We start from the raw sequence: 23,991 nt of genomic DNA on the forward strand, positions 1-23,991 counted from the left end.
AATACTTTAAGCCTGGCATTAGGGGAAAGTTCTACTATTCTTGGTATTGGGGCCTTCTAGGCAGCCCCACTACCAATTCCCAGGGTAAATTTAGTGGAACTGAACACATGAATGTTGCACATGACATCCTACATGTACAGGTTTCCCTGTACATCCATGACAATGGGTTGAGTCACGTGATGTGTTCCACTACATGAAATAGCTACATGCTCCCTACAAGGATATTGGTCCCCATGGCAAGTATAGCAGCTTGGCTGACTCTTAGAGCAAATGCACACATAACTTGTGATGTACCAAGCTGAATGCAACCTGCCAACCATGCACAGAAGCTCTCGAGGATTCAGTAAGTGTCAAGTATTTGCTGTTGCTGTGCCTGCCTGGGACTGCAGAAACAGAAACAGGAGGGTTTTCGAGCAAGCCACAAGTGATGGGCTGTGCAGACCTGCTTTAGAGTCAGAGGACCGAGCATGTCACCATGTGGGAGGTCTCTGAAAATGGACTCTCCATATCTAGCATCTCCACCCCCATCATTCTGCCTGGACACTGAGGTCCAGTGCCGAGGGCCTTCTGGCGGTTCCCTTGCTGCGAGAAGCCAAGTTACAGGGAACCAGGCAGAGGGCCTTCTCGGTAGTGGCACCCGCCCTGTGGAACGCCCTCCCACCAGATGTCAAAGAGAAAAACAACTACCAGACTTTTAGAAGACATCTGAAGGCAGCTCTGTTATGGGAAGATTTTAATGTTAAACTGACTATTGTATTTTAATATTTTGTTGGAAGCCACCCAGAGTGGCTGGGGAAACCCAGCCAGATGGGCGGGGTATAAATACAGTGGTGCCCCGCAAGACGAACGCCTCGCAAGACAAAAAACCCGCTAGACGAAAGGGTTTTCCGTTTTGGAGGCGCTTCGCAAAACGAATTCCCCTATGGGGTTGCTTCGCAAGACGAAAAAAATCTTGCATCCCCCCACGGGTTTTTTTCGCTTTTTTCGCCCTTTTCTTAAGCCGCTAAGCCGCTTATCAGCTGTTCCGCTGATAAGCCGCTTAACAGCTGATCGCTGGAAGCCGCTTGACAGCTGTAGAGCTAATCCGCTAAGCTGTCAATGGGCTTGCTTCGCAAGACGAAAAAACCGCTATACGAAGAGCCTCACGGAACGGATTAATTTCGTCTTGCGAGGCACCACTGTAATAAATTATGATTATGATTATTATCCAGCATTTGCAAGGACTCTCCGTCCAATTTGCCCCCAATTACTGCATTGGCTCGAATATAAGCCACACTCCCCCCACCCCCAATTCTGATCGTGAAAAGTTAAAAGTGTGGCTTATATCCAGGAACTTACACCACTGTCAAAGCGGGGTGGCTCCCCCCCGCAGCAGCTCAGGAGTGCGGCCACCCGCTGCTCCTAAACCTCCCTCGAGCCATCAGAACGAAAGGGGGAGGTCAAGCTGCTTTGCTGGTGGCCTCCCCCCTTGTTTTGACGGCCCCCAGAGAGCAGCCGGAAGCGTGGGGCAACAGTGCCACTGGCAAAGTGGTGCGGCTCCCTCTGGAAGCAGGCCTGGTATTTTTTCTTTTTCTCCCCCCCCCTTCAATTTTCAGGGTGTGGCTTATTTGTGGGTGTGGCTTATATTTGGGCCAATACGGTACACAGCCATTCTCCATGCTCCCCACAGTAGTCTCTAAAAACCTGAGCAGGGAAAACTAGATGTGGATGAGAGAGTGTCACATGCCTAGGACTTGCAAATGCAATTGCCAGGACAGAGATAGTTCGCCATGGGGAGAGTGATTTGTAGCAGCGCTATCAACAGAAGGAAGCCAAGGCAAATATCATAAAAGGTGTGTGAAAGAGGGGGTCGGAACCATTTGGCGTGCTATGTCCCTTGTCAAAAGCAGGACTGTACCCAAGATCTGCTCTCTACCAATTGCTTTCGAAAGGGTTTCATGGTGATAATGTAGTTCTTAATGGGGAGGAGATTTCCCCGGGGCAATTAAGAGTTGCACAAAAGCATCTTCCCATGTTGCCAGAACAGCACTTCGGATTTGCATGGGGGTTTTATACAGCATACACTCCCAATCTTGCTGGCTTGCCACTGTGTGGGTTACCTGTGCTAGCTTGCTGCTGCCCCAGTGTTTACCTTGCAAGGATCAGATATGTTGAGCCAGGTGCAACAAAAAAGGAAGAGCAGCAGCCTGCAGGCAAAAGGGATATCCCAAGGAAACAGGAGTTCGGGAAGACATTGCACTTTTCTGTATTCTGAGATCTAATAGTCTAGATGGCCACAAATTTATAGCCATTTATAGCCAAAACTACTTGCCCACTCCATGGAGGTGAATCGGAGGTAGCCAATGTGGTGCCAATCACATGCTGTTAGACCGCAACTCCCAACAACCCTAATCATTGACAATGCTGCATGGGGCCGATAAGAGTTTTAGTCCAACAGCGTCTGCAAGGGCAGCATACTGGTTATTATCCCTGAATTCAGGGTGCCTCTTTACCTAAGGAATGCCTGGCAACACCCAGAAGCCCAGCATTCCTGTATTACATGCACACAAGTGAATCCCACCTGAAGCTCAGGGGCACAGCACCAGTCTTGAATGCATCTCCAGTTAAGGCACCTCAAGATCTAAGCAGAGGTCTTTTCCCAAGTCTAGGGTTTACACTGCCAGAGCAAGTAAATATGGTGAGATGGACTTGTCTGGTTCAATAGAAAACTGCCTCCTATATTTGTAAGGCATTTGTGGTTTTCATATTCAGGAGAATGTATCTTGCATTGTGCTCTGGTCACACACACATTTAAATCTCCATCAGACTCAGTAAAATCGTATGACAATGTTCTAGAATTCTGGAAGACAAGTGACAATAACAAACTGCGGGTGACAAAGGCATCCGCTGCAAAGGGAAAAGTGGGCCCCATTACATAATTTGCAAAGCTAAGGGTACACAAACTCTTCTTTAATGAGAAGGCCATATGCTTATTCTTTCCTCACTTTAAACTCCTCCGTCAGAGCAAAGTTTGTTCAACAGACTAAACCATTTGTATTAACATGCCCTGTGTTTATTCTTGCTACAGAGAGGCCCACTTAGAAGCGAAACACAAAATGTACTTGCACCAGGACAAGCACCCAGGGGGTTGGCACTGTCAGGTATCCGCTGAGGACCATGCCCCACTAGGGGCCAACTGCCAATCCCTGAATCCTCCTGACTGGTGCTTCTTGTTCACCTGCCCTTGTCTAGCGAGCAGTAAGAGCAGCAACTGTAATGAGACAGTGTAGTGTAGTGGTCAGAGGGATGGACTAGAACCAAGGAGGTCCAGGTTCAAATCCGCACTGGGTGACCCAACTCTCAGCCTCATAATGTGATGATAAAATGAACATGTGGAGAGGGAACTTTGCACATTACCTTGAGCTGCTTAGAGGAAAGGTGCATATACATGTAATATATAAACATACCTCTTCTCCTACCTTTCTGGGAGGAGATACAGAGTGAGCCCAACAAGAAAGGTAAGTGGTTAGTAGCAACAGCTCTGGCAAGGACGGCCAAGGTTGGGTTTGGGCTCAGGCTCTTGAAATATGGCAACCCTAACTATTTTAAAATACGGTGGTACCTTGGGTTAAGAACTTAATTCATTCTGGAGGTCTGTTCTTAACCTGAAGCACCACTTTAGCTAATGGGGCCTCCTGCTGCCACTGCACCGCCGGAGCACGATTTCTGTTCTCATCCTGAAGCAAAGTTCTTAACCCGAGGTAATATTTCTGGGTTAGCAGAGTCTGTAACCTGAAGTGTATGTAACCTGAGGTACCACTGTACTGACTTCTTAATTTGAGGTTGAAAAAAACAGGGGTCGTCTTGTACAAGGGGGCATCTTATGCACGGAAAAATGTGGTACTTGTCCCCTCCTGGTCACAAGTAAGGACACACATCTGTTCCACTGTGCTCAAGTACATAATCCCAGTGAGAGGCTACCTCTCTTTCACGCTAGACTTTCCCAGTCAACATCCTGAACTTTCCCTCGTCAGCAACTGAACGCCTGGCTAGGCCTGGAATTAAGGGCCTACAGTACATTTTGGTTCACAAGGCAGCACTTTGTGGGAGGAAAAGGTCACAGGAGCTGAGCTTTGATCAGAGTCACCAGAGCAAAAGACAGAACCTTCACTACTGCCCACAACCCTTCAGATAGATTAAGAGTTTCATCTAACACGAGAGAAAGGAGGGGGCAGGGTAAGCAAACAAAGTCCTCTTTATTTACTTGGTTTTATATTGTTGTCTTTAAAATAACCTTTGCTGGCAGAGCAGGAGATCTCCCTCCTCCCACAAATGCCTACAACCAGGAAAGTCAGGTACAGACTACCTTTTAGGTAAGTCACAGCACTAATAACAACACTATCCAGCTTTTGAAGACTGGTTCTGTTTTAATGGCTCCTTGAAAGATTTGGATTGGGGTTGGGGGCTGGTTCTGCTACACTCAAAACCCCTGCTGCCGCCACCCCACCAAATTTAAATTGCATTATCAAGGCCTTTTTATCAGAATTCCTGCTAGCAAAAAGAGTGAAACGATTACCTTGAGTTTCCAATCCTGCACTGGGATTTTAACCGGCCTGACCTCAATTCTGACCTGCAGACAGGGATCCACATATGGCAAAAGAGACCAAAGGGCAGAATGGGTGTGAAAAAAGTTGCCCTGGCAGGCTGTTGTGGGTTGGGCAACGATTGCTACAGAGAGAGGCATTGGAGGTTTCCATTTCAAACAGACAAAAGCTATGCAAACAAACACTTCAGATTATTGATCAGAAGAAACTGCCACTCTGCAGAGGAGGTGAATCAACTGGCCAGCAGTGAAAGTAAACCGGCCCTTTCCAGAAGGTTTTGCCACACAGTAAGAAAAAGAATGACTGGTGATCCTAAAATGAACTAGAACCTAACGAATTGATTACAGAAGGCTTAATTACAACTCCCATGTTTTTGGTTTTTTTATTTAAAAAACCCCACCACCCCCTCGAGTAAATGTGTTGGCATATGAGAAAACCTTGCACTTTTCCTAAAAAAGAAAGAAGGTACCGGTAGTTCTTCATTTGCTCTCTCGTCCAGTTTTTAAATATGCCAGTTAAAATATAGCAGATCCAAAGCATTTTTTAAAAAAAACGAAAACCAAGACCCACTGGATTTGCTAGAGATGCAGGTTTAAAAGATGTACCAACATCAATTTCAAAACACAAACTGTCTATTTCAGTGGCCTGCAGGTTCTTGTTAGAATGCTGCCACAACACAAACACAAGAAAAAAGCTTATTGATCTTACATTAGGGAGACTTTATATTATACTTCATATAGGATCACTACTGCTGAAGCATGAAACCCTATACTGAGCAAATGGGTCTCTGCCCTGCCATGAAATATTGTACTTAGATGCTCTCCAAAATTTCTTTCTTTCTTCCCTTCAAATAACTGGGAGCCAAGCTACCCAGGAGTTTACACCTTTTCAGACCTTAGAAACTGCCTTTAGCACTACATTCATTTGGGGACCAATTTATTTACTTGTTTATTTGTAAGGTGGCAGGACTGCTATTGTAGCTCACCTGAAGTCTGGCTGCGAGGCACTTGTTGCTCTGAAGGTCAAAGCCACACACTGATTAGATCAAAAGAATTAATTTGTCAATTAAAAACTAGACAAAGGAAAGAGAGGCAAGTTGCATTGACTTTATAAAAACAATCTGACACAGAAATGAATTATTCTTTCAGCACAAAGGTGTTTGAGCTCATAGTCACTAAATCTTGTTAACCTCGCCAAATAATCAGGAAGCAATTTTTAATTAACTCTCTTGCAATAAATGCAGTGAAACTATTAAATGTGCATCCTTAGAATTCACTACTATAAGATGTTAATGAATCCTAATAAACTCTCTGGTCACATGGCAGATTTTACAGCAACCTCCACATACAACTATGAAAGGCATCTGTGTTTGTTTGTTCTGAAATATCCAAGCATCTTTTGCCCCCAGTCTAGCTTTGCTCCACCTGACCTGGTTAGGCACATGAGAGCTACAATCAAGCTTCTCAAATCCAGGTGAAGCCAAAGTCTACTGTCTGTAGATAGCAGGCAAACTGCTTAAGATAGCAAGCAGCTCAGGACATTGTTTATTACTGTTTCGGCTCTGAACAAGCATACCAGACAATGATCCTCAGAATGCACTGCTCAGCAGAAGCCCAATCGCGTCAGCAGAGCCAGAACCATTTTAAGTGACCATCCCCCCAAGGCATAATAACCTGTGGTCGGAACAGGCAGGAAAATCATTGCAGCAACACTCTGTACTCTGGTCACAATGTACAGCCTAGGATTTACTACCTCTTCTAGAGATTAAACCTGGCCACTGTTCACTCACATGGGGTATTTTGGGTTTGAAACATGCATTGATTTGAAGAACTGACCAACAACTAACAATTAGTCAATCACTCTCCAGGCAGCTCAGCTGCAGAATGGCTTGCTCAATCAGCAGACAATGCAGCCAGCCAATTAAGGCAAATCATTACTCCTTGATTTTTTTGATGATGTTTTTTCCAATGAAGACAGAGATTGGGGTTTTCTGGTTCCAAACCAAATGAAGTTATTTCAGGATGTGTTATTATATTGGCCTGATCCAGCCACTGGCATGTATGCAAACAGCAGTGAACACATTTCCATAAGGAATTAGATGAAGAAGGGGCAGAAGCCATTGCTGAACTGTGGTACAGTAGTGGTGCAAGATGTATTTAACATAAGCATGGATTTGAGATACTCAAGAAACCTACTTGCTGCATCATATGACCTGAAGCAAAAACCATCCATATTCCTAACTTAAGTTTTATCAGCATCCAAATCTTTGTACTAGACAGAATGAGACTCCCAGTTACTCAGCTATCCCAAAGGAAGTCTACACATTTCTGATCTACATCAACCATGAGCAAACTTTAACAATGATCTGTGTAGCAGCAGTGTTGACTACTCACTAACACAACAGACATACAGATATCTGTATCGTTCACACATTGCAGCTGGGTTGATTTGGTGGCAAACATGAAACCTTCCAGATGTTCTGGATCACAACTCCCATCCTCCTTGAGCTGAGCATGCTGGCTGGAGCTGATGGGAGTTGCAATTCAACAATATCTAGACTCTAGAGGACCCAACACTGACTACCCCTGCGGTAGAACACAGACTGGCAGTCCAGCTGAGACTCTGGTCAATTTAAGAAGCAGTTATGCTCAAAACCACTACTATTTTCTTAACAGAGAGGGGAAACACACCCATTGCTGATAAGGCCACAAGCATTTTGGAAAGGTGGAAGCAAAGATGTCAGCACCTGTTCCACCCCAGCTTGTGCAGCTCTCTTCAGCAACCTATGCAAAGAGGACCATTGAGAAAGTTCACAAACAGCACTGCTCAACAGCTACTACACACTCTTTGCAAGCGGCATTTCAAGGCTACAATAAAGGGGTGTATTGTATGTATCACAGGGTCTCTTATGGAGCACCGCACACCATGGCTAGCTAGATCTCTGCGCTATTATGTCATAGTGTTGCACTCAAGATTGATTTATTCTCTTAACCAACTTCTTGTCAACCAGGTGTTTCTACTTCTTACCAAGAATGGAAAGGTCAAGCCACAAGCAGGTAAAGCCCATTTGCTATTTAACATCTAGACACTAGAGGCTATGCTCTTTCAGGCTTGGAAATTGCCTCCAACCATTTACACTTTCCAGCATCACACACCACCAAGCAGAAGAGACTTCACAAGCATGCATTACAAAGTTGAAGAACCCATTTCTTCTGCTGTCAATATCCTGGAAGTGTCCACTCCCAACTGCTTCACATAGCTGTACCACTACTGGAATGAGGGTCAGGCCAGTGTTAGCCCAGTAAATGTTATGACGTAAATGGTTGTTCTAGATTGCAAGTAAGATATAACTATACAGTACTACGGTTTTTTATATATAAAAAACTGATGCCTTGCTAGATGCTTTAACTTTTCTTCTGATCCTTAAAGTGCTGCATGGAATGCAGAATTCAAGACTCTCCAACCATAGCCAAAGCTATCACTAAGATGGCACGCTCATCGAACACTTTCCCACTGAACTCAATGAAACTTTAAAACACTTCTACAATTAGGCTGCAGAGCAAAATCACTTTGGGAAACTTAAGCAGGGATGGCCTTATCATTAGGCAAAGTAAGGCAACTTGCCTCAAGCAGATGCTATAGCAGCTCCTATGCTATTCCTCCTAAGCCCCCATTCCCTCTCTTGGAGAGTTGTGAATATTACATGGCATAGCATGTCCCACCCAAACTGTCAAATCAGTGCTAATTCAAAACTGCCTGTTCAGTTCAGTTACCTTATGGGGAGGGCAAACTTCTTTGCCTCAGGCAGCAAAAAAACTTGGGCCAGACCTCAGTTTAAATTATGTGGTACACTATACATTGTAGATTTCCTTATTTCCTTACATGGAAAGGAAATCAGCCCTGAGTGCTCACTGGAAGGACAGATCCTGAAGCTGAGACTCCAATACTTTGGCCACCTCATGAGAAGAGAAGACTCCCTGGAAAAGATCCTGATGCTGGGAAAGATTGAGGGCACAAGGAGAAGGGGACGACAGAGGACGAGATGGTTGGACAGTGTTCTCGAAGCTACCAGTATGAGTTTGACTAAACTGCGGGAGGCAGTGGAAGACAGAAGTGCCTGGCGTGCTCTGGTCCATAGGGTCACGAAGAGTCGGACACAACTAAATGACTAAACAACAACAATATATATTGTAGAACTCAACAGCCATCCCAACCTCTCCCCCCCCCCAAAAAAAATAGGTCAAAATCACAGAGACCTTGATGGAGTTAAGGCATCACTGTCACTTGACTGAACAGGTCAACAAACAGAAATCACCAAGGTTTATATTGTTTATTGCTCCCTACTTGCACACACAAAAGATGGCTGTGCACGTGTGTTTGCTAAATAATTCATAACATCTGGGGACTGCTGGCCTAAACATTTGCCACATCTTACCACAAGCATAGAAAGGAGCATCTCTGCTCAGGCTCACAAGTCAGGCACACAGGCTTATTCAAGTAAGCGTGAAGGCCACCTTGGAATCAGCCCAGAAAAAGAAGAAGTTAAAACTACAGTTAACAGGACAAGTTTATCCTTGTCTATTGCAGGAGGGGAACTAGAAGCTGCACAACAGAGCCGCTTATAGAGAACTTGGCAAGGCAGCATGAAATTCAAGCAAGCAGAGGGAAGAGAAGCGTAACCCTAGCAGTTTCCTTTGTCTGGAACTCTAGTTCAGAGCTCTTTGTGAAGCTGAATTTCAATCAGTCCCATTGGGTGGGAGGCAGCAACCCTCTCTCTCACCCTTGAAACAGTCACAAGGGACTGCAGAGCACATCATCCCCCCATGGTAAAAGGGAAAAGGAATACCCCCCTCCTCAAAAAAGGGGAGGTGAGAGAATCTTCTAAGGCTGGAAATGATCCATAGGCAAGAAAGCATACTCTGCAGCTGTCACTTTGGGATAACAGACTGGTTACAAAGTGGGCTTTTTTGGTGGGGGTAGTACATAAATACACAGCCACTGCCTTCATACATCAAATGAACTTTTAACTTTTTGAGCGGGTGCAGAAATCTAATATTCCAAGTCACCCACGACTCTCTTCAGTGGAGACAGAAAAGCACAGAAGATTTCAGAGCCACACTCACAAACCTCCTTCCTGCAAAAGCAGAGACACCCTACAGGGCTACCTTCTCCTTTTCAAACGCCTCCTTTCCGAAGTGACCTCCTTCCCTCCCTTTGGATCCGCACAAGCTAAAACAAATGCTTCAAAGCCTTGCAAGCGCGCCTGCCAGCAGAAGTTGTCGACTACCCCTTTGGGGAAGAATTTCCCACGCAGAGGCCAGAGGAGAACTGGTTTGTTTGGGCTTCCCCTTTGCTTTAGGATTTAGCACTTGCCAGAACTGCTACTCGCTCCCTTCCAAGCGCGTTTATACCTAAGCAAACTCCAGGCTTCCCGCAACTCTATCTCTCTCTCTCTCTGGCTCGCGTTTTGGTCTCTGCGCACAAACGCACAACACACACACCGAGCTGCAGTTCTCATCCCCGAGCCGTAGCGTTCATTCACGGAATTTTAAAGAGACACGCTCGCTTTTTGTCGAGACAATGGGAAAGCCTCCCTCCGACAAGAATAAAACAAGATGCTAGCTAACTGCATCACCTCGGCGTGTGTACGCACTCTCCAAATGACAACCCAATTAGCCTCCTCTTTGCCCAGCTAGGATGATCAAAACCAAATAGCGATTCTAGTCGATTCTTTCCCATGCTCTCCCTCCCCGCCCTCGCTCCCTTTTTCCTCCCTTGGGAAAAGGCATTGATGGGAAAGGGGAGAGATGGGAGGAAGGGGGGCGGCGGCCAATCAATGGGTTGCAGATGCATTAGCCCAGAAAACAACGGCGGCTCGTTGCCTCCCAGCCCTACAAACACTCGCAGTTCTGCAAAAAGCCGCTCCTTATTTTAGAAAGTCCAGTTTTGCAACGCGGCGCTTTGCGAGGGGATTTTGTCCGAGGGAGGAGCTCTTGATAAAAAAAATCCCCTTGTTCTTAATTTACAGAGAATTCTCCACACGCACCTTTTTTATTGCCTTTCTTAAAAAAAAACCACAAACCTCCAGAACGTCACCTGTAAATAGCAAGGAAGCAACGGAAAGGGGTTGCAAAAGCAAACAAGAATCTCTGAGCTAACCAAAGGAAAGGCAGATGAAAGGGAGGCGCTTTCTTTTCCAAGAAGAAAAGGGTAAGGCACTCCCTTCCCGCAAAATCTCCCTGCAAAGGGAAGTTGAGAAAGCGGCAGCAGCAAGGTTAAGTAGACAAAGATCCTCCTGGCAAGGCAGGGTTTCCCCTTCTTCCGACGGGCACCCTTTACCCCACGCCGTCCTTTTCCCGTACACACCCACCAAACCCTCGGAGGATATCTGGCGCCTCCCTTGGCGCGTCCCCGTCCCCCCCCCCGAAGCCAGCAAGCCAGGCACCCCGCCCCTTCTCACCCGTACCTACTCGGGACCCCTTGGCTCGACGGGAGGGCTTGCTATATATTACCGGCTCAGCTGCTTCGTTGCTGCGTCCCCGCATTTCCACCCCATGCCTGCGCTTGCCCAGGGCTCCCCGCCGGCGCGTTCCTCTCCGGCTTCAGACTGCTCAAGCTCCCTCCCTCCTCCCCGCTTCCCCGCCCCGCCGTCCAAGTCACCGACCCATCTGTGACGTCGCGCCACCCAAAGGCCAATAGGCGAAGGCGACGTCATCAGGCTAGTCCGGGTCTCCTCCATTCAAAATCTGAATGCCTCGCTCCGGCTCTTCCCGGTGCCTTGCAGAGGTGGAGGAGGAAGGCAGCGCAAGGGTGGGGGGGGGGAGCCAGAAAGGGATTGACACATCGCTCAACCTCGCTAATGGGGTTTCCTGAAAGTTCAAGGCTTTTGTGGGATTTGTGTTGTCAAGCAGGCGAGCCCACGTTACCCGAAGGCCTCTGCAAACTCGGCGGCGTCGGAATTAGCTGGCCATTGTCTCAGCGAAAGGCTTACTTATTATTATTATTCCCCCCCCCCCGCATAGGGAGTCCTTGAACCAAAAGGCCAGCAACAAAATCAGGCGGGGTTAGGGCAGATGCTCATCTGTGCGCTGTTTCAAAGCACTGCTTTCCAGTCTACCTTTCTCGATTTTTGGCAGTCAGGCAATTATAGCCCGCCCACACCCCTACTCGACTCTTTTAACTGTAAGGGTTAAAGGTAAAGGTAAAGGGACCCCTGACCATTAGGTCCAGTCGTGACCAACTCTGGGGTTGCGGCGCTCATCTCGCTTTATTGGCCGAGGGTCATGTGGCCAGCATGACTAAGCCTCTTCTAGCAAACCAGAGCAGCACACGGAAACGCCGTTTACCTTCCCGCCGGAGCAGTACCTATTGATCTACTTGCACTTGGACGTGCTTTCGAACTGCTAGGTTGGCAGCAGCAGGGATCGAGCAACGGGAGCTCACCCCGTTGCGGGGATTCGAACTGCCCACCTTCAGATTGGCAAGTTCTAGGCTCTGTGGTTTAACCCACAAGTGCTAGCAAGCCGCTTTTTAGAAAATGAAACGAGGTCCAGAAGTATGTGACCAGAATCCAAGATTCTGCATTAGAAGGCTAAGACAAAGCCCATTTCTTTCTTTTACCCTTTAAGAATTATAATTTACAATTATACATTGCTTTGGGATGCCTCATGGGAATTTATTCATAACTATTAAGTTTTATGTATTCACAATAAATATCTCACCTTTCAATGAATCAGGGCCAAGGTAATTAACAATTTAAAAGAGACCAGGAAAATATCAAATCAAAAAATAGATATACGCAAAATAGATATAGACAAATGAGCATGGAAAATGTTATCCATATAAATAGTAGCGAGATATGTGGATTTCCTTTTCACTACAATTTATTAGCAAGCAATGTACAGTAAATGGCAGATCTTTAAAATTCCAGACTCCTATCATGGCCAATGGCCCAGGGATAATGGAAGTTGTAGTCCAATAATGTCAGAGGGGCCACTGGTTCCTCACTACTACTCTATAGCCACACAACAGGATGTACTGAGTACAAGACTGGGTCAATTATTTATTCACTGTGGAAATTAACATTTGCTACGCTGCCGGTTTATGGAACAAGCCACTGGCAAAGCATGATACAGACAGGAGGAGCTCCTGCTTACTACTCATCCAACACTTCCTCTGTGCTTTAGCGCTAGCCTTGTGGCATTTTGCCAAAACTGCTCCCTGTTCTTCCATCTCCACTTGGAGAGCAGCCCACTGGTGATGGTTAAAAGGGAATCCCAATCTGATGTGTCATCTGATGGAGACAGCTTTTATTGCTCCCATATGTACTTCCAGCAGAAAGAAATTGAGCCGCCTGCAATTTTAACACCAACATTGATTCTGGAGGGATGTCTCACGCAAACGATATGTTTGCAGATAACAGTTCTGCTGGCCCACAGAAAACATACTTGACTTGAGGTTTGCAGTGCAGAACTACATGAAGTCAGTTGGGCAGGGTATCGAAAGCTGAGACAGAAAGAAAGTAAAAGAATGGTATAGTGAATTGGAACAAGATCCACTTAGTCCAGCATTTTATTTCCAACCACAGATCGACAGATGCCTCTGAGGAACTCGAAAGTAGGGAAGTGAAGCTGTTGGCCTCTGCTTGTTGTTTGTTATTAACATATGAACCTGGAAATTCCAGGTAACTGACACGGCTGTTGAGAGAGCCACCATGGATTTGCCTGTTCCAGGGGTGGAGTGGGCTATTGCCCCCCATGTGCTGCTGGACTACAACTCCCATCTTCCCTGAGCATTGGCTATGCTGACAGGGGCTGATGGGAATTTGGGTCCAACAACATCTGGAGAAACACAGATTATACAAGCCCTGGCCTAATCCTTTCTAAAGAAGTCTCAGGGAGTGGATCTCTTCATAGTCAATACCATGAATTATTCATGTTGCTTGAAGAAAATGGTCAAGGTTAGACCTGTGATATAGATTGCACTCTTGTATGCATTAATACTGTAACTTGGAGACAGGTTCCGTTGACATTTATGGGACTCATTTTGTACATTGCTTGAAAACAATTAAGCATTTAAAAAAAATGTAAATAAATAGGACTAGCTTTCGAGCAGGCAATTTTCTTCCTTTAACCAGATTAAATGGCAAAGAACAGAGAGTCGTATTTATAGCTCCACTGACACATCATGCCCTGGTCCTTTTCAAGCACCTTGTTCTTATGTCCATTATAGTTCTGATGTAGGAGTGCCACTTCTTATCAGATGGGCTGTCTAGGTTCATATATTTCATGCTAGGTAAGCCCTTGTGTTTCCATCTGAATAGTTTCCAATACTCTGTTGAATATCACAACCTCCATAGGTGGAACCGGTGACGGTGAGTGGTTTATGATCCACATTTTTAATCATGAGAAATCTGAGGCACGAACCATGAGTTCCCCCAGGTATTCTGCTGGAGCAGGAGACAGGCACAGTTCTCCCAATCTGCTGTCCAACACACCTCTCTTCTTTCTATTTGGAGAGTAACAGTTCTTGATTTGTAACTCCAGCTAATTTTAACCAAAAGTGCACAGTTTGGAGAGTACCCCAGTCAGTGCTGGTGTACTGCATGTCTGTATGAGACACTGCAGTCAGGAGAGATTAAAATCAATCTCTTGAGCTGGGCTGGAAATGCTGGGTGTTTAGATACCTAAAGGGAACTTGGCAGAACTAGCATGTGGTGGAGTTGAAAAGCTGCCCATTGGGCAGCAGCATGTCTTGATACTCAGCCACTTGGGCTTGGCAGTGGTTGGCACAGAGGCCTGAGGGCATGGAACCATTTTAGGATCCCATTTTAAGATACCAGCCCAATGGAGATGTTTGTCTGCTGCTGCCAACCTCTCAGCTGCTCCTTCAAGAGAAGAGCTTTGAAAAACCCATTTGACATCCTTTTGCTCAGATTAGGTATTTTATTTTAGCCACTCCAAAGGACACAATGGAAAAGAACTGGGGAGGGAAACCATTGATTGATGCTATTTTCTTCTTTTTCTAAGCAGATAAAACAAGCCAGACCTCTGGATTCCTCTGAACAGTAATTAGACCCGTGAAACAATTGCACAATGGCCTTATCTAATTAAATGCACGGGTAGCCAGGGGAACCCTTTTTGGAATGACACAACCTAATAAAGGTGGGTTTTCTCTCCTGGCTCCATTATCTTCCAAAATGTATCAAACAGTGAAAGAAGCAGTGCTAGTTGTCCTCTGTTTTATTGTTCCTCTAATAAATGTGTTACTAAATTTCAAACTGGTACATTTTAACATTATTCATTTAACTAAGTGCCGAGAGAGAGACACACACAGAGAGAGGGCTTGAAACAGTTTGAGCAAATACAACAAGGAGCTGTTATTTACAGAGACTCTGCATGTGAAGAATTTATGTTGGATTCAAATAATCTGGAGTTTTAGATTACTGAGAGAAAGATAAAGGACTTGATAAACACCTGCACTCTTTTGCATGTGGTGGGAGCTGATTCTTAACATTTCCAAGCTTGTGTGTGCCCCCCCCCCATTTCGGGGCCCTAAGCATCTCAGAAGCCACTTTTGTTTGTCAGAATGTGACTGCACACAATTGCAGAAATCATCCCACTGTTACAGCCTATCCTGTGACATCTGTCACCATCTGCAGATCATGACCACTTATCTAGTTTCAGGCATTTTTAATTTCTCCACACTGGACAGGATGGCTGCTTTTCCCCTGTCATGTGATAATGTATCAGTTCCTGTGATTTTCAGCAAAAGAGGGTTTTTTAAGGTACCTAGACCAAAACGGGACGCAGGTGGTGCTGTGGGTTAAACCACAGAGCCTAGGACTTGCCGATCAGAAGGTCAGCAGTTCAAATCCCCGCAACGGGGTGAGCTCCTGTTGCTTGGTCCCTGCTCCTGCCAACCTAGCAGTTTGAAAGCACGTCAAAGTGCAAGTAGATAAATAGGTACCGCTCTGGCGGGAAGGTAAACGGCATTTCGGTACGCTGCTCTGGTTTGCCAGAAGCGGCTTAGTCATGCTTGCCACATGACCCAGAAGCTGTACGCTGGCTCCCTCGGCGAATAAAGTGATGAGCGCCACAACCCCAGAGTCGGCCACAACTGGACATAATGGTCAGGGGTCACTTTACCTTTTTTTAGACCAAGAAACAGTTCTAGCAAATGCACCACAGTGGATTGCTCCTTGTAACTGATTGGTGAGAAGCCCTGGCCTACAGAGGAATTATCTTCATGATTAAACTATGCTTTCACTTATCTCCAGCTTATACGCAAGCCCAAGGCAGTCAGGTTCCTGAATCATTCACCTTGCTCTTCTGAGTAGGTGATTTGAGGTGAGCCTTCTGGGCAGCTCCCAATTGTATTTTGATGGCTCAAGGCATTTTAATTATTCAGATGCACTAAAAAAAAAAACCACACACACCTCAGTGCCTCTTCTTTCTTTGGAAATTGATGATGTCTCAAAATTCCAACCATCGCCTCCGGTAAGAGCAGCGGTCCCAGAGACTCATTTAATTATCTTCCAGGTTTACTAGAGAGTCTTGTCAGGGTATAAAGGTTGTTGTGGCATCTTGATGAGAAGGACTCTGGTGCAGGTGAAGGGAGCTCTCTGGCTGGTCAGATCAGATTCCATCTGAGGATATGTGATGTGATGCTTCAAGGGACTGAAAGGAACAGCTATTTCTGTTGCCAACCATGGCTTGGTCACTACTGCCCAAGGAAAACCCTGATTATGCTGCGAGAGGACTGCCGGCTGTTTCCACACACACCCTAACAAAATGTGAGGACCGTTAGAAAAATCTGTTTTTCCTACCTCATTAGCAGCACTCTAAATCCCAACCATGCTCATTGGTCCTCTGCTGGTTTACAATGGACAAACAAGATGGCTTTGCCTCACTGTCAGCCTCCTCCTGCTTGGAGAATGTCCTGTCAGGTAAATCCAACTTTCCTGTGGAGGAGAGGACAGGGAATGGTAATTAGGATTGCAAGAGTGCCTTTATCTCACACGTGAATCTGCATACACTGCAAAGTTCTGAAGGATCCCTACCCAACTTATCGTATTTGTATCCAACCCTTCTTCCAAGGAACGTATTGCAGCATACAACAGCCCTATGAAGTAGGTTAGGCAAAGAAGACAGTGGTTGGCCAAGGTTGCTTTGACTCCATATCTGTATTCAGCAACTAGGTTTCTTGGTCCTGATCCAATATCCAGCCACTACACCACACCGGTTTACACCCCCAGACCCTTCAGTTGCCTACCTACTGCCCCTCTCCCAAAGCCCAGACATCCCTTCCTCATTCTGCTTGCAACTGAGGGGAGGTTGCATCTTCCTTTTGAAAGCCAGTATTGGAATGCTTCTGTAATAAACGAAAATCTGCCCTTATTCCCTTATGGCGGACACAAGAGCCCTTATAGAGTCCTTTGTAGGTTCTCCATTGGTCAGAGAAAAGAACGGAGGCCAACCAGAGAATATTGAGAAGCAAAGCAGCTAGTAAGCCTGATCTTTATTGAACTGTTGCAACAGGGTGCCCCCTTCACAGAAGGGGGAGGACCCCGAACAAAGGCGTGCCAGCGCCTTATATAGACACTTTAAATTGCCCGCCCTGGAGTCTAAGAGCACCCCCAGAAACATCATACAGTGGTACCTCAGATTAAGAACTTAATTCGTTCTGGAGGTCTGTTTTTAACCTGAAACTGTTCTTAACCTGAAGCACCACTTTAGCTAATGGGGCCTCCTGCTGCTGCCGCCGCACCACCGCCGCACAATTTCTGTTCTCATCCGGAAGCAAAGTTCTTAACCCGAGGTAATATTTCTGGGTTAGCGGAGTCTGTAACCTGAAGTGTATGTAACCTGAAGCATATGTAACCCAAGGTACCATTGTACATACATCACAGAAGGGGTGTACTCAAGACCAACCCCCAGACACATCATACCTACATCACAGAAAGGGGTGGTCTACAACAGAAATCTGAGTGCATTGTTTACCTCCTGTCTGGCAGGTTACCTGTTAATGCTTACTTGATTGGATACCCTGGGGGGCCATTTATGAACATTATATATATATATATATATATATATATATATATATATGCTTTCGTAGATTTTCACGGGTACAGGAATGCAGGTTTTGGTGTCCTCGGGTGTCTTCCCGTGTAAAAGTTGGGGTGTCTAGGCGACGTTTCGACGAGGTCTCACTCGTCATCTTCAGGCTGGTGCTTTCGGCTTCTTGTTGCTGGAACAGAGCAGGATCTCAGTGTTTGAGTTCCTATAAATACTGTTGAGGGGGTGTGGTGTATAGCCTCCAATGTTCTGGGCAGAGAGGAAGTTCCCAGGCTAGTGTGCCTTTTCTTCTTTTGTTCCTTAATTACTTGAGGGATATCTTGAGTGATTTCTTGAGTGATATCCTGAGTACCACTTAGGTGGGTCATTAGGTGTGGATTAGTTGCTAAAGTCTTTGTGTCTTGACCTCTTGAACTTTGTGAAGAGTTTTTCTGAGAAGATGGCTGTACTGCACTTAGTTGTGCTCTGGCTTGGCTTCGTGTATAGGGGCGAGCTGTGGTTTTGTGGCCTGTGTCAGCCAGATCTGTGTAGGGATTGCAGGGGGGTGCAGCATCCGGAGGTGCCACCATGGTTTGGCTACTGGATGGTGTCTGTAATTTATCTGTGGAGAGGGTCTGGGTTTGGGTCTGGTGTGGTTGATTGGTGATAGCGTTCTGTGTGCCTCTGGATCTGGTGTCAGTTTTTGTGGGGAGGGCTAATTTCCAGATGTCTGGCAAGCGGGATGTGACACAAGTAATTATCCCTCAAGTAATTAAGGAACAAAAGAAGAAAAGGCACACTAGCCTGGGAACTTCCTCTCTGCCCAGAACATTGGAGGCTATACACCACACCCCCTCAACAGTATTTATAGGAACTCAAACACTGAGATCCTGCTCTGTTCCAGCAACAAGAAGCCGAAAGCACCAGCCTGAAGATGACGAGTGAGACCTCGTCGAAACGTCGCCTAGACACCCCAACTTTTACACGGGAAGACACCCGAGGACACCAAAACCTGCATATATATATATATATATATATATATATATATATATATATATATATATATATATATATATATATATAGTGTGTGTGTGAATGACCTTATTTCTTTTTCTTCAATTGGAAATCCAGGTTCTAATCCCCATTCAGCTGTGAATCTCACCGGGCGACTTTGGTCAATTGCTATCTCTCAGCCCGTTTTACCTCCCACGGTTGTTGTTGTGAAGATAGAATGTTGCTCTGGAGGAAAGATGACAACAGATGAACAAATGAACCCCCTCTGTACCCACTCTTTATCTGGTTTGGGCTCGGTATAACAGCAGAGTCTCGCCTTCAAAGGACTGCAGCTAGGAACTGCATTGCCCCACCTAATAATTTTTTTAAAGTGTATTTAAGCTGTGACAGCTCCCATTTAAAGAATTAGAGCATTATTTTTTTAAAATAGTGGAATTTTAAAAAAAGTGGTTACAGTGGTACCTTGGTTTAAGAACAGCCCAGTTTACGAACTATTTGGCTTACAAACTCTGCAAAACTGGAAGTAGTGTTCCGGTTTGCGAACTTTACCTCTGTCTAAGAACAGACCTCATTAGGGAAAGCGTGCCTTGGTTTAAGAATGGTTTCGGTTTAAGAACGGACTTCCGGAACGGATTAAGTTCGTAAACTGAGGTACTACTGTGTTGTTGTTGTTTAGTCGTTTAGTCGTGTCCGACTCTTTGTGACCCCATGGACCAGAGCACGCCAGGCACTCCTGTCTTTCACTGCTTCCCGCAGTTTGGTCAAACTCATGTTTGTATCTTCGAGAACACTGTCCAACCATCTCATCCTCTGTTGTCCCCTTCTCCTTGTGCCCTCAGTCTTTCTCAACATCAGGGTCTTTTCCAGGGAGTTGTCTCTTCTCATGAGGTGGCCAAAGTATTGGAGCCTCAGCTTCAGGACCTGTCCTTCCAGTGAGAACTCAGGGCTGATTTCCTTAAGAATGGAGAGGTTTGATCTTCTTGCCGTCCATGGGAATCTCAAGAGTCTCCTCCAACACCATAATTCAAAAGCATCAATTCTTTGGCGATCAGCCTTCTTCATGGTCCAGCTTTCACTTCCATACATCACTGCTGGGAAAACCATGGCTTTAACTATACGGACCTTTGTTGGCAAGGTGATGTCTCTGCTACCACTGTATTCTCCTCTAAAAGTGGGAGTGCTCCACCTACTTGCCCTCCCCACTTGGTTCAGGGTGGATTTTTCAAGTATTGCATTGTTGCCTTTTTACTTGCAACCAGTCCAGGCGGAGGGCACTGCCTGTCTGCTTCCTTTCCCTTAATCTCAGTGTTGTAGAATTTAGCAGGGAGGCATTTAGGGGCAAAATTAGAGCGAGTTGGCTCTGCCTGCTATTGGCTCTGGTTCCACCTCCTTTTGGTCTCCATGCCTTCTACTTTGCAGAGCAACAGGCAGCACTGTATCTTATCTCTCACTATGATCTGGGCTTTGGACTGGTCAGAAGCAACACAATTCCCCCTCGCTAGCTCTGCTTCTAATAAACTCTCCACACAGGGTGCAAAGTAAAAGGGTCACTTAGTTCAAGTTCTGCGGGAAGGTCCCGTGGGAAGCAAAAGTTGCCTCATACTTCAAGTCAGTTGTGTAGCGGAAAGCGAATGCAGGCGAGTGAAACTTCAGGACTTATTTCGCCAAGCAGGACATCATTTTCTGCCACAGTAAATTCACTTGCTCTGGCAAGTGAATAAGGCTTTCAGGGTTGTTTGTGGCAGATTAGCAGAGAGGAACAGATGGAGGGAAATAATCAAGCAGAGGCTAATGCGTATTTCCTTTTCTTTAATGGGGTTCCTACTTCACACTAACAGTTTAAACCGTAACACTTGTTTGCAATTCTTATTAAAAACTGAAGGTTGGAATTCAGCTGGATGCGGATCTTTTGCTAAATATCAATGTGTTTTGAACCTAAGCAGTCTGGACGTAAGCATCAATGAGTTCATCCGGAGCTTACTCTCAGGAAACTGGGGGTGGTGGCCAACAAAGCAGTTCTGTTAGCAGAAGAACTTTGGGCTGCGTAACAGAACTTCCTCTCGCCTTCCTTTCACCACTTGCCCCCTAAATCTGTTCTGGTGGTTCCTTCAAACCCCTGCAGCCAATTTGGGGAGGGTGCAGCAAGGACACCTGGGGAGAGAAGAAGGAGAAGTTCCATTGTGCAAATGGAAATCCATGTGCTAACAGAGTTAATTGGATACCATCCTATGTGTAGGATTGCACAGCAGTGAATCCTCTGCAATGTGTAGAGAACATTTCTCACTTAGTGCTGGACATTCAGGGGATGGATGAGTGGTAGTCACCATAATTGTCTGTAGTCCTCTGGCTATTGCCACTTGCTCTTGGGATGCAGCAGCTTTGCTTAGAGAAAGAGATAGGAGGAGGCAGACAGCTCATGAATTTCCAGAATGTGGGTCACACATTACTGTGCATTGCTAGCATGCATCCAGTGTAAGTCCAACCTGTACATTTGCTCCACTGCACAATATCCTAAATCCTTAGCTCCTTAGGCTTCACTTATCATTTCCCATTATTAAACCAGCAACTAAATGTACTTATGAGAACAAACAGTGGTGGGCAACGGTGGGAGGGGTTAAGGAAGCAGATTTGCACTCCCCATAGCTTTGATCATGGGGCTTTTTCTCCCCCTGCTATTTGTGAGCTATTTGCTGCCTCCTTCCATGCTTGGCAAAGTGCTGATAAGTGGCCGCCTTTTGCCCTTGGGAGATGCTCAAGCCATCACAGTGCAAAACTCAGCAGCGCTGTCAAGGCTGATTGACTCCCAGCAGTCTGATCCTCAAAGACAACTAGCTCATCCCATTCCCCTTGTAAGCACTGGCAGCTGGGTGCCTGCTAAAGCCATTGACAAGTTAGCTCCATGAAGCTGAGATGCCAACCATCTCTTCTCCTTACATACCACCCCCCCAGCAAGAGAAAAAGCACAGAATAAATTAAGAAAGCAAGCACTAAATTCTGTGGAAGTTCAATTTGCAATTCTAATTCGGTAACTGGACATTAGCTTTTCATGGGTATAAAAGTAATATTCTGATTTCACAACACCTTGATTCACCTCAAATACCCTTTAATTTCTACCTTTATAACTTGGAAGGCTTTGCCATGCTGATAGGGGCAGGCATAGATGCAGATGGCTCCAGATTCAGTCCATTGCATCACTAATTAAAAGGATCACAGACAGCAAGGCGGGGAGGCCTCTCTGCCTGAAACGTTTGGAGGGCCCCTGCCACTTGGAGAAGAGGAATGAGCTAGGTGGTCTAATGGCAGCTTCCTCTGCATATGAGAAAATGTGTCTGCATGACTTCAGCTATTTTTCAACGAGTGTCACTAAGACTGCAATGCAAGCACACACTCCTGGGAGCAAGCCTCATTGAACATTGTGGGAATTACTTCTAAGTATACATGGAATAGGGACATGGGTGGTGCTGTGAATTAAACCACAGAGCCTAGGACTTGCTGATCAGAAGGTTGGCAGTTCGAATCCCTGCGACGGGGTGAGCTCCCATTGCTCGGTCCCTGCTCCTGCCAACCTACCAGTTTGAAAGCACATAAAAGTGCAAGTAGATAAATAGGTACCGCTCCAGCAGGAAGGTAAATGGCGTTTCTGTGCGCTGCTCTGGTTCGCCAGAAGCAGCTTAGTCCTGCTGGCCACATGACCCGGAAGCTGTACGCTGGCTGCCTTGGCCAATAAAGCGAGATGAGCACCGCAACCCCAGAGTCGGCCACGACTGGACCCTAACGGTCAGGGGTCCCTTTACCTTTACCTTATACATGGAATAGAATTGAGAAGTAAGGATGCTCTTTGCTCTGGAACAAGTCCTTCAGGAATGCTGTTATGACAGAAAATGGTGGCAAAGAGCCGTGTCTGCGTGGCATGTGTGATACAACCAAGGAATTTGGGTTTCTACTTACAGCACTATGAAATGCATAACCTAATGTAATCATTGTACATTGTAACTCAAAGGCATTTATTTCCCTGTTCACCACCACATTCCCACTAAGAAAAAGAGAGGCCCATTCACATGTAGCCCACTGGCCATACCTGTTCACTGTCTGAGCTTGGGCTTGATGTTTCTCAACAGCCCTAGGTGCAGACCAGTTTCCTCTAGCTGGTGACAATGGAAATTATGTGACATGTCTGATGAATTTGATGCTGCTTCATCATAGTGAAGAGGCTAGAGTGGAGGGCTTTGTTGGAGAGTCCATGGAACATGTAATGTAATTGCTTCTTCGCTGCAGTTGCTCACAATCATGCTTGGAAAACATTCCACCTCTCATAATAACAAGCATATGCACAGAGCCAAAATGTGCTTATTAATTATTCCATAGGTCTATGGCTTCCCCTCTGAGTGTGTCCTTGCTTGTCCTCTCTAAAGCGATACAAAAAATGTTTCTGTTGCATTCTGGGATCCCATCCCATTTCCACTCTTGGAGAAATGTATTCTGCCAAGCAGAGCTAAGGGACACGTTATAACATTGCTAAATGGAACTCAATTGCTGTGTAGGGAAAGTGGTGTAATCTGTAAAGTGCAGAGGCTTTGAAAATGTGGTTGGCTTCTGTTTATTTTCACAACTTTATCAGGGCCCCTTAGGACTTTTTTTGTGGGTGTATTCAGCAACAAGTTATTAACACAATAATAATGATAATTATTTAGTTGTACTGGACTGCCCGCACATCCTTCTGCTTCTTTTTAGTTGTTCGGCAACGCTTCCCAAATGGTACGGCATTATTGCCATCTGGAGGAACATTCTTGTGCTATATAGGGCAACAAAGGCGGGACAGCCCCCCACCCCCCGCAGAACATTTGTGGTATGAAAAACTACAGGGTTTAAGTAGGAAGCTATGGGCCATGCCTCCTGCCAACCTAGCAGTTTGAAAGCATGTCAAAGTGCAAGTAGATAAATAGGTATCACTCCGGCGGGAAGATGCAAGAAGAGTTTGGATTTGATATCCCGCTTTATCACTACCCTAAGGAGTCTCAAAGCGGCTAACATTCTCCTTTCCCTTCCTCCCCCACAACAAACACTCTGTGAGGTGAGTGAGGCTGAGAGACTTCAGAGAAGTGTGACTAGCCCAAGGTCACCCAGCAGCTGCATGTGGAGGAGTGGGGATGCGAACCCGGTTCACCAGATTACGAGTCAACCACTACACCACACTGGCTCCCAGTGTTTCCGTGCGCTGCTCTGGTTTCACCAGAAGCGGCTTAGTCATGCTGGCCACATGACCCGGAAAACCTGTCTGCGGACAAACGCTGGCTCCCTCGGCCAGTAAAGCGAGATGAGCGCTGCAACCCCAGAGTCGT

At 45.9% G+C, this 23,991-nt stretch overlaps 1 protein-coding gene across 6 annotated transcripts in view; it reads right to left on the minus strand.

Annotated features, from left to right (window-relative positions):
* CDC42EP4 (CDC42 effector protein 4) overlaps positions 1-23,991 on the minus strand; it is a 45,509-nt gene that overhangs the window by 16,752 nt on the left and 4,766 nt on the right. Inside the window, exons 2-3 of one of the 6 annotated variants that reach the window (XM_081899873.1) lie at positions 20,717-20,803; positions 16,411-16,545 (exon numbers count right to left, since the gene is read on the minus strand). The gene's annotated coding sequence lies outside the window, so the exon portion shown is untranslated. Of the gene's footprint in view, positions 1-5,568; positions 5,591-11,049; positions 11,203-16,410; positions 16,546-20,716; positions 20,804-23,991 lie in introns of those variants that run through there. The other 5 variants (XM_081899871.1, XM_081899869.1, XM_081899868.1 and 2 more) reach the window with 5 other exon arrangements.

The sequence above is a fragment of the Podarcis melisellensis genome, assembly GCF_964234715.1.
Source record: "Podarcis melisellensis genome assembly, chromosome: 2".
Lineage (NCBI taxonomy): Eukaryota > Metazoa > Chordata > Lepidosauria > Squamata > Lacertidae > Podarcis > Podarcis melisellensis.